This window comes from Glycine max, chromosome 16, assembly GCF_000004515.6.
Source record: "Glycine max cultivar Williams 82 chromosome 16, Glycine_max_v4.0, whole genome shotgun sequence".
Taxonomy (NCBI): domain Eukaryota; kingdom Viridiplantae; phylum Streptophyta; class Magnoliopsida; order Fabales; family Fabaceae; genus Glycine; species Glycine max.
In genome coordinates, this window is record NC_038252.2 from 21,534,032 (window position 1) to 21,542,205 (window position 8,174).

The 8,174-nt window shown below is 32.2% G+C and overlaps 1 long non-coding RNA gene and 1 other non-coding gene across 2 annotated transcripts; one reads left to right on the forward strand and one right to left on the reverse strand.

The window, feature by feature from the left end:
- The first annotated feature begins 363 nt into the window (after positions 1-363).
- LOC121173655 (uncharacterized) lies at positions 364-1,518 on the forward strand. The gene is made up of 2 exons (XR_005888913.1): positions 364-495; positions 1,021-1,518. It is a non-coding gene; the product is annotated as an uncharacterized lncRNA (long non-coding RNA).
- A 657-nt stretch (positions 1,519-2,175) lies between these two features.
- Positions 2,176-2,347, reverse strand: LOC112999842 (small nucleolar RNA snoR143). Its single transcript, XR_003265060.1, has one exon. It is a non-coding gene; the product is annotated as a small nucleolar RNA snoR143 (small nucleolar RNA).
- Between the last annotated feature and the right edge of the window lie 5,827 nt (positions 2,348-8,174).

An 8,174-nucleotide genomic window follows, 5' to 3' on the forward strand; every position in this document is an offset into this window, starting at 1 on the left:
CATTCATCATTTCTGCTGTCGATCTTGTGCTCTATACAATGATCGACTTCGTAATGCGAGAGATAAGTTCGGGGTGATTTAATGTGTGCATCAATGATGTTAGAAAATGATTCATACTTATTAATATTATTTGGATACTAAGAATATGAATGATGAAATTCAATCTTACATTTTTCTTAAATTAATTAAATTCATTTTATTTGTTTTCGTAATTTTAAGTATTTCTGAGGTATTAATTATTTACTCTTATTTGGAGAAAATGAGTAATTCAAATTCACCTGCAGACGATAAGATCATCAATCTAAGTCATCACTATTCAAATGTTTCTTTTTGTTTGTCAGACACATCTAGAAACATCAAATACTCGGCACAAGGCTCATATAAAGAAATGCGAATTTATCTTGAGGCTACTCGATAATGATGAATTAAGTCCAGACTCCAGAGCAGGTTAGTGAAATCAAAGATTTCCTGGATGACTATGTAGAGCGCAATCAGGTTTGTCTTGTATAACTTTCACTATTGCCTTTCTGCTTTTAAAAAATAAACACTGTCGTTGAGTTGTGAGATTGGGATATACAGATTACATTGTTCTTTCATGCTATACTTTTCTCAATGTTACTTGACTTTTGCTATTATTCACTTCTGTGTTAGGTAGCTTAATATTATGACCTTTGATAAATAAGTATCAATTTGCCTTTATTTTGGGTTTTTTTTTTATAGAATTTATATAGGTATAATATAAATTATTTTATTTGTATCTATAAATTATTCACTTTCTGTTCACTTTACAGCTATAGTGATTTTGGGATCTGGCTGCTCCATGTCACTATTTGGGATTGATAACTATGAATGTTTTCTTTCCAAAATTAATTTAATGCATTTTTATGTTGGACTTTGTGATTGTGCCTGCACCTTCAAATGTACTAGTTGGTATCCATATTTTTTGCTGATATATCTTTATGTTAATATATTAGAATTTTTCTATATGCAGAGCTCTTAATTTATTTTCTATTTTGGCAGGTGGCACCTGTGCTTAGCTTGAAGCTTTCTTTGGCAGCATCAGCTTCAGCATCACAAACACTTCAGTACATCCATTTATTGTTGATTGGTCCCTCTGCAACTCCGATTTCTAACGATCGAACTGCTGGAAAGTTAAACTGACTTTTAGGAATATACTATATTGCTAGTTGGAGTCAATGATTCTTACTCTAACTAGTTCTCAAAACTGAAATTCAGAATAACCAATTATTTGAGAACTGAGAATGAAAATGACAGGGATCAAGTACTTTCATCTTTTCATGTTAACATTTCCCTTATGAGAGTAGCAGTGTACAACTATTTTGTGCAATGCACTAATGCCTAAGGCTCTCCAGTGGAAGAAACTCTGATAAATGTAGCATTGTCTTAGGAATTTGTATTTTCAGTTTTTTTTCTTTGCTTTTTTGGTTTGAAGAATTGTAGCATAATCAATGAGACAGAAGAACAACGCATTTGTAAAAGAAAATTATGATACCTCTATATGTGGGTATGCCTTTATCTCTCTCTCTCTCTCTCTGTGATGTGTTTGTGTGTGGTAGACAAATGTCTGTAAACAAATCATGGTTTAGGAAATGATATTATTCCTAATCTGATTGACAGTCGTGTGAGAGTGTGACAAAACACAGCAGAAAATTGCCTGGTATTAAAAAAGGATCTAACTCTTCTACTTCTAGTGGAAACATTTGCAGGATAAAGTGCATATTTTAACTGTAAAGACCTCAACTATAATTTTTTTTCCATGTAACGAAGATATCAATTGAAGTGTAAAATTTTCTGGTAAAATCTATTGGGTCATGTTTGCTTTGGGACTGGTGTCTTGAACAAATGTTGGACAGAAAAACATTCTTGGTGATCAAATTCTTTTCATCCCTTTCTTCATTATTCTTAGGTCGTATTTCCCTTAGATTGTATTAAAATTTAAAACAGATAGGCACAATTTAAACAAAACATAAAGCTAAATCGGTGCATCAAAAGTTCAAAATCAAATCGGTTCAACAACTTACTGTATGTTCGGATTATCATTAGAAAGCTTCTAAACATCCATTTGAGCATTCAATTTGGACCAACTAAACCAATTAATCTCAGACTTATAATAAAAAAAAAAGTGGAATTAAAATTTTGGTTATGGAACAATGAAAATGTAAGGTGGAATTAGTAGACAAACAGCATTAACAAATGAGCCGTTCATCTGTGGATCCACCTCGGCAGTTGTCTGGCTGCCTGCTGACTAATCAGCTCTCACTTTATGCACCATTGCTCAAAGGCCGCTCCACATAATCAGAGAGACCTACGATACTACATAGTGCAATGCATCTTTTACCAATAATAACCAATTTCTCCGATACAAAACTAAAAACCTTAATAATACCAACATTTGCAAGTTCATCTTATTAAATCAAAACATGAATAAGAAAACGAAATGGGTTCATCGAACGAATAATAAAAATGTAAACGAAAAGGTTGGGTTTTGGCAAGGGGAACCCAGAGCGAAAAATTGCACAAAAGTGTGAAATGGGAGAGGAGCAAAAAACTCGGTGGTGAGGATTCAGAGCTATTCTGAATTCGGTTGCTGCTGAGGGCTAGGGTTGGAAATGGTAGGGTTGAGATTTGAGAATATATATATATATAGTGAGTGGAGCCGCATCCGGGGTTTACACTTTCGCCCTTTTCTTTAGGAAACCCTAGTTATCAATGGGCGTTTACTTTACTTTTTAAGAAGAAAAAAATACGGATTATTTAATTTTAAATTTTAAATGATGTATTCTATTTTTAATTTTTAATTATAAAGATATTATTTTATTTTTATTTTACAGTTTCTAAATTTTTTTCAAAGAATTAGAAAATTAAAAACATTAAAAGTTGTTTAATTGTTTCTAATACAATTTTTTAAAAACAAAAAAAGATAATATTTTCATAATTACAATTAAAATTAGAAACTATTTTCGTAGGCTAAACAACCCTAAAAAAGTATGGTTTAACATATTAAATGTTTTTATTTAAATTTTCTCAAGTCAAATTCATTTTATAGACAATAAAGATGTTCCAACTTCAAGTTTGTTGGATTGTTAGGATTATCACATTTAAAGTGTATGTTTTTATTTGGATGGGCCTCTAAATTGTATCCTTAAAAAGCCTATTGTTAAGTAAGGGAAAAGAGTGTTTATAAACTACACTTAATTTTAATTTCGAAGTAAAGTGAGATTTTTTTTGTCTATCGAAATAGTAGCCTATGTAACACCTTAAGGATATCACCTTAACCATGTTAAAGATTTCTAGAGACATAAGAATTAGAAACATATATATGCGTCATCATGCGAAAGCTAACCAGTAAATATATAAATTAGAATTTAATTACAATATTGATAAATAAAATTTCTCCTTTGTAACAAGGCTTTGATACATCATATAAAAGGAATTACATTGAATTATAAAACATAACAAGACTTCATGCTCCAATGACATATGCCATCACCTGTTTCCTGAAAACAATGAGACTTAAAGGGGTGAGACATAATGTCTCAATGAGTGCTCTAAGAACTCTACAATTGGGTTAGACTCTTCTACCCGAACAACTCACAATTCATTTTTCTCTCACTGCTTTACCCTCATTGGGTATTTATCAAACTTTATTACTTTCATGATTAGGTCGACATCCATCGAATCATAAATTATTGCCTCGAGTTCATCCTTTATAGTCACTTATTGCACTAGTTCATCTTCAACAATATCTTAAGCATAAAAAAAATCTTCAATAATATCTTGGGATTTATTCTTTAAATAGTAAGCTATTTTATAGCTTTCCTTCTTGCGAAACTCCACTTTTCTTACTTGGGCTTCTATGCTCAAAAGCAATATACTTTCTAGCCTATTCTCACATGCCATTCTAAATACATCTCTCTATGCCCTTAAGGAGTCATATATCATCCCATTCCAAGCCATCATAACAGTTTCACATCACAATATATCATGACTATGGATAAAATCATTCACACATAACACAAGTACAACCCAAGGCATTCATGGTATCCATATCATAAATCACACAAGTCAGACCAACTCACAATAATGCACTATGCTAGGCAATGTTCTTTTCTCTTTTATCATATGCATGTGGTACTAGAAAAACATTTGTGAAAGAAGCTTGAAAGGACATGTAGTAACGAACCTATATGATCCCATTACTACACTTTGATCGAGATGAGACTGTCGACAGCGCGTCAAGGTTACCAAGTCTTGCAAGGATACTCCAACCCATGAGATCAACATGAGCCACACGAAGACTCCAAACTGGATACACCCGACCCCATCCTTGCCCCACATGGGCTAGGTCACTCATCTCAATGGCATCTAACCATAACTCTTCATAACATGGTGGTCCATACTCCACATAATTCAGGTCACATACAAATATTTTTAAAACATTGTTATGAAATCACTTGATTCACCATGTACACATGAACATCATACATTACAATTCACACTTTAGAGATAAAGCAAAACATTCAATGATTCCACAACACTCATAAATCATCATTCAAGTTATAGCATCAATACACATGTATTCAGTATCATCACTCAATCAATCATGTACCTAAAATACATCTTAACTCTATGTCACACATCAATTATAACATCTACCTACTTTGTATTATGATTGGTAAAACATCCTTTACGTTTTGAGTATTACTTCTATCATTTTGTGTTGTGTTTCTATGACCTCTTTGAGGTGTAAATATATATAGTTATACTAATCCTATCACATTGAATTTTAAAGGCAATATAATTATCTATAACTTTTATGTTTACCTATAAAGCTAGTTCAATCGTTTACTATGCCTAAAATTAGGAAAAACATGAACTAATTGAACGATCCTGATAGCTTGACCTTTGTTCAATAATTGTTCTATATATAGAGTTCTAGAAGTCCAAATTAACTGAAACCAAAACCATTTGTTAGCTAATATCTAGGGATACATTTCTTATGAATACACCTAAGCCTAGTTTGGTCATATTTAAAACTCATTTTACACATTAAAACCACGTCCATTTAAAGTATAAATGGGAAGAGCAAAAACATACACTGACAACTAAAGACGACATGGAGACAAACTCCATATAAACCACACAAACTTGGTGGCTTTGTCCACTACGATCCCTCCAACTCTTACTATGGCTAAAACATGGGTGACTTAAAACACAATCCTATGTCGCCTATATAATTCAAGTTTGGAAACTCTAAGGGAAAGTTAAAAATATTAACTATGAGGGGCTTCACGCTTAATGCTAAGCCCACTTTATTCTTTGGTGCTCTTAAGGTTTTGTGGTCTCCTCTATATATAGGGAAAAAAAGGGTTCATGAGGTTATTTTGCCCAATGTAGGACTTATAGTGTTTTTCATGATCAAGTGGCTTACTTTGGAGTTGATTTTCTCTAAGATGGAAGCTGATTTTGATTTTTAAGATGTAGGCATGAATTGTAGCTTTTCCATCAAGCTTTCCAACAACATAAACAACACTTCTTAGACTTAGACCATAACGACCCACCGCAGTTACATGAAACTATGAACTATCTCAAGCGGAAGACTTTATTTAGATTTATTTAAAACTCTTAGATTAATTTAATTATAAAAATACTTGTAAATGTTTCCGTTTCAAAGACTAAAAACCAAAATGTAAGATATCAAGATAAAACATCACAAGATATATACATATATATATACAACTGAAGATACCATGAGTTTGATGGTACTCCAGCATAACATGAACTTATACAATATGAAAGTAACTCAAAACACACATATAGACATGACAACTCTATGAAGATAAACTTCCTAGACTTTGAGTCGGTCAACACTATACAAGATGCTAAGAAAGAAGCAACCAATGGAAACACATCTTGACATTTAGGTACACATATCTATGAAGTCTCCGAAAGACACGAGGCTACCTCCTAGCCATCTGCTTTCCACATACATCATATACAAAATCATCAAAGGCACAAACCATGCATACAACAATACATGGGTAAACTTATAAAAAACAAGCATACTAAAACAAAATGCAACTTAACAATTAAAACATGATCCACTACCATCACATATATAACATGATATGTAGAAATCATACATAAAGCATAAGTCTTAGAATTCTCATAACAAGGAATCTCATAATAATCATTAGTTTATCAACCATTTCATAAAGGTCCAATAGTCATGCACCATCTTCATCATCAATCTATGAATCACTAGACATCAAAGTATTTCCATGACTCATCAAGTAACATATCATTCTCAAGTCATAATTATTAATGCACATGTCTAATTATCATGTTATACCATGTTGACTCTTTACTCCTGGAAGATTTCACACTTGAGCGATTAACCCAAGTACATCCCTTAACATAGTCACACCTTGACCATTCAGAGACTTTAATTAACCTTATAGAGGAAGTGTGGTTTTATCGAAAATGAATGAGCATAGTGGCTTACCTCCAATGAGGCTTGCAATGACCTTAACCTATTTAGGGATTCGCTCACCCATCCATGCTATAGGTCCTTTCATTGTTAGCCACCATCGACAACCTCTAGTACTAGGTTGATGACCTTTTTAGCACCCCCAACTTACGTGCATACTCACATGCAATGTTATTCATCAATGTATGCATATTATGATCATTCAAATCAATATCATACACAATCACACATTCATTCAACAATCTCAATATCATAAGAGCTTATAATATCATAGATTCACCATTCATAATCTAATCACGCTCATGAATCCACCAATAGTTCAATAAGCATAGCAAAATATTCCAACACCTTGAATTCTTGCAAATAACTCACCAAAAACTCATATGAATATGAATCTATGATCTCAACATAAAGTCAAATTTAATCATAAAACAACATTATCTCAACCACACTTCATATGATCATTAAGAAATAAATCAATACAACTAAAGACATTCATCAATTAACATAATTATTTCATAATCAATATAATGTTCCCAACAACAACAAGATAAATTAGCAACAATAAAATCATAGACCATACCACACATCATAAATATGAACCACTTGACTATTCATAACAACTCTATACTTCATGTTTGAGGTTATTAAAACATCTCATAAGTTTTGGACTACTATCTTCTTTGTTTTCTATTATGTACCTATGGCCTTCATAACTTATAAATAGGATAAATAAATATATACTAACTCAGTTAAGTTGGTTATTGTCTCATTTGAAAGTTAAAAAGATTATATCTAACTTTTATGTTTACTCAAAGACTTGTTTGGAAGCATATTATGCCTAAAAATACCATCTATATGAAACTTTTACTTATTACCAACAACTTGACCTTTGTTCACTAATTTGATCATTTCTAGAGTTATACGCAATATTTTTAAGTGAGACCAAAGCCATTAATTAGCTAACACTCAAGACTACAACTTTCATGAAGGGCATGCTCCCATATTATCACTCTAGGATTGACGTTTGGTCCATTTAATCGATTATGTCTCATTATAGTCGATTAATTATAGCAGAGTTATACCATGGGACTTTTACTGATATTAATAATTGATTGTTTGCAAACTTGTATTAAAACACAACCCATGGTACTTAAAATAGTCGATTATCATGCCACATAATTGACTATTTGAGTGAGTTAAACCAAAATTCAACCCCTAAAGCTCATTTTAATCAATTATAGAACAATATAATCTACTAAAATGATCAAAGAAGCTAGGAATATGAATTTTTTCAAACAAACTCATCTTTTTCAGATTTATTACCATCCCACACTATGTGAACATCACCGCAATGATTTCAAGCATGCATAAGACATTCTCAACCATCAAATATCATTTATATCCATTCATATCGTCAAATCAACAACTAAATATCAAAATCACGTATATCAACATCAAACCACTAGCACAAATACATAATAACCATTCTAATACATCACAAGGCAACAGAAAACAACAAGGTCAACTTCCCTTACCTATTTAATCTCAAAAGATGACTTTGTGAAGGGGAAGAGGAAAGGAAGGAACTTTTGGTCTAAGGAGGAAGCTTTCCTAAACTCCACTAGCAATCCACACTAGAAGGGCATCACCCATACCCAAA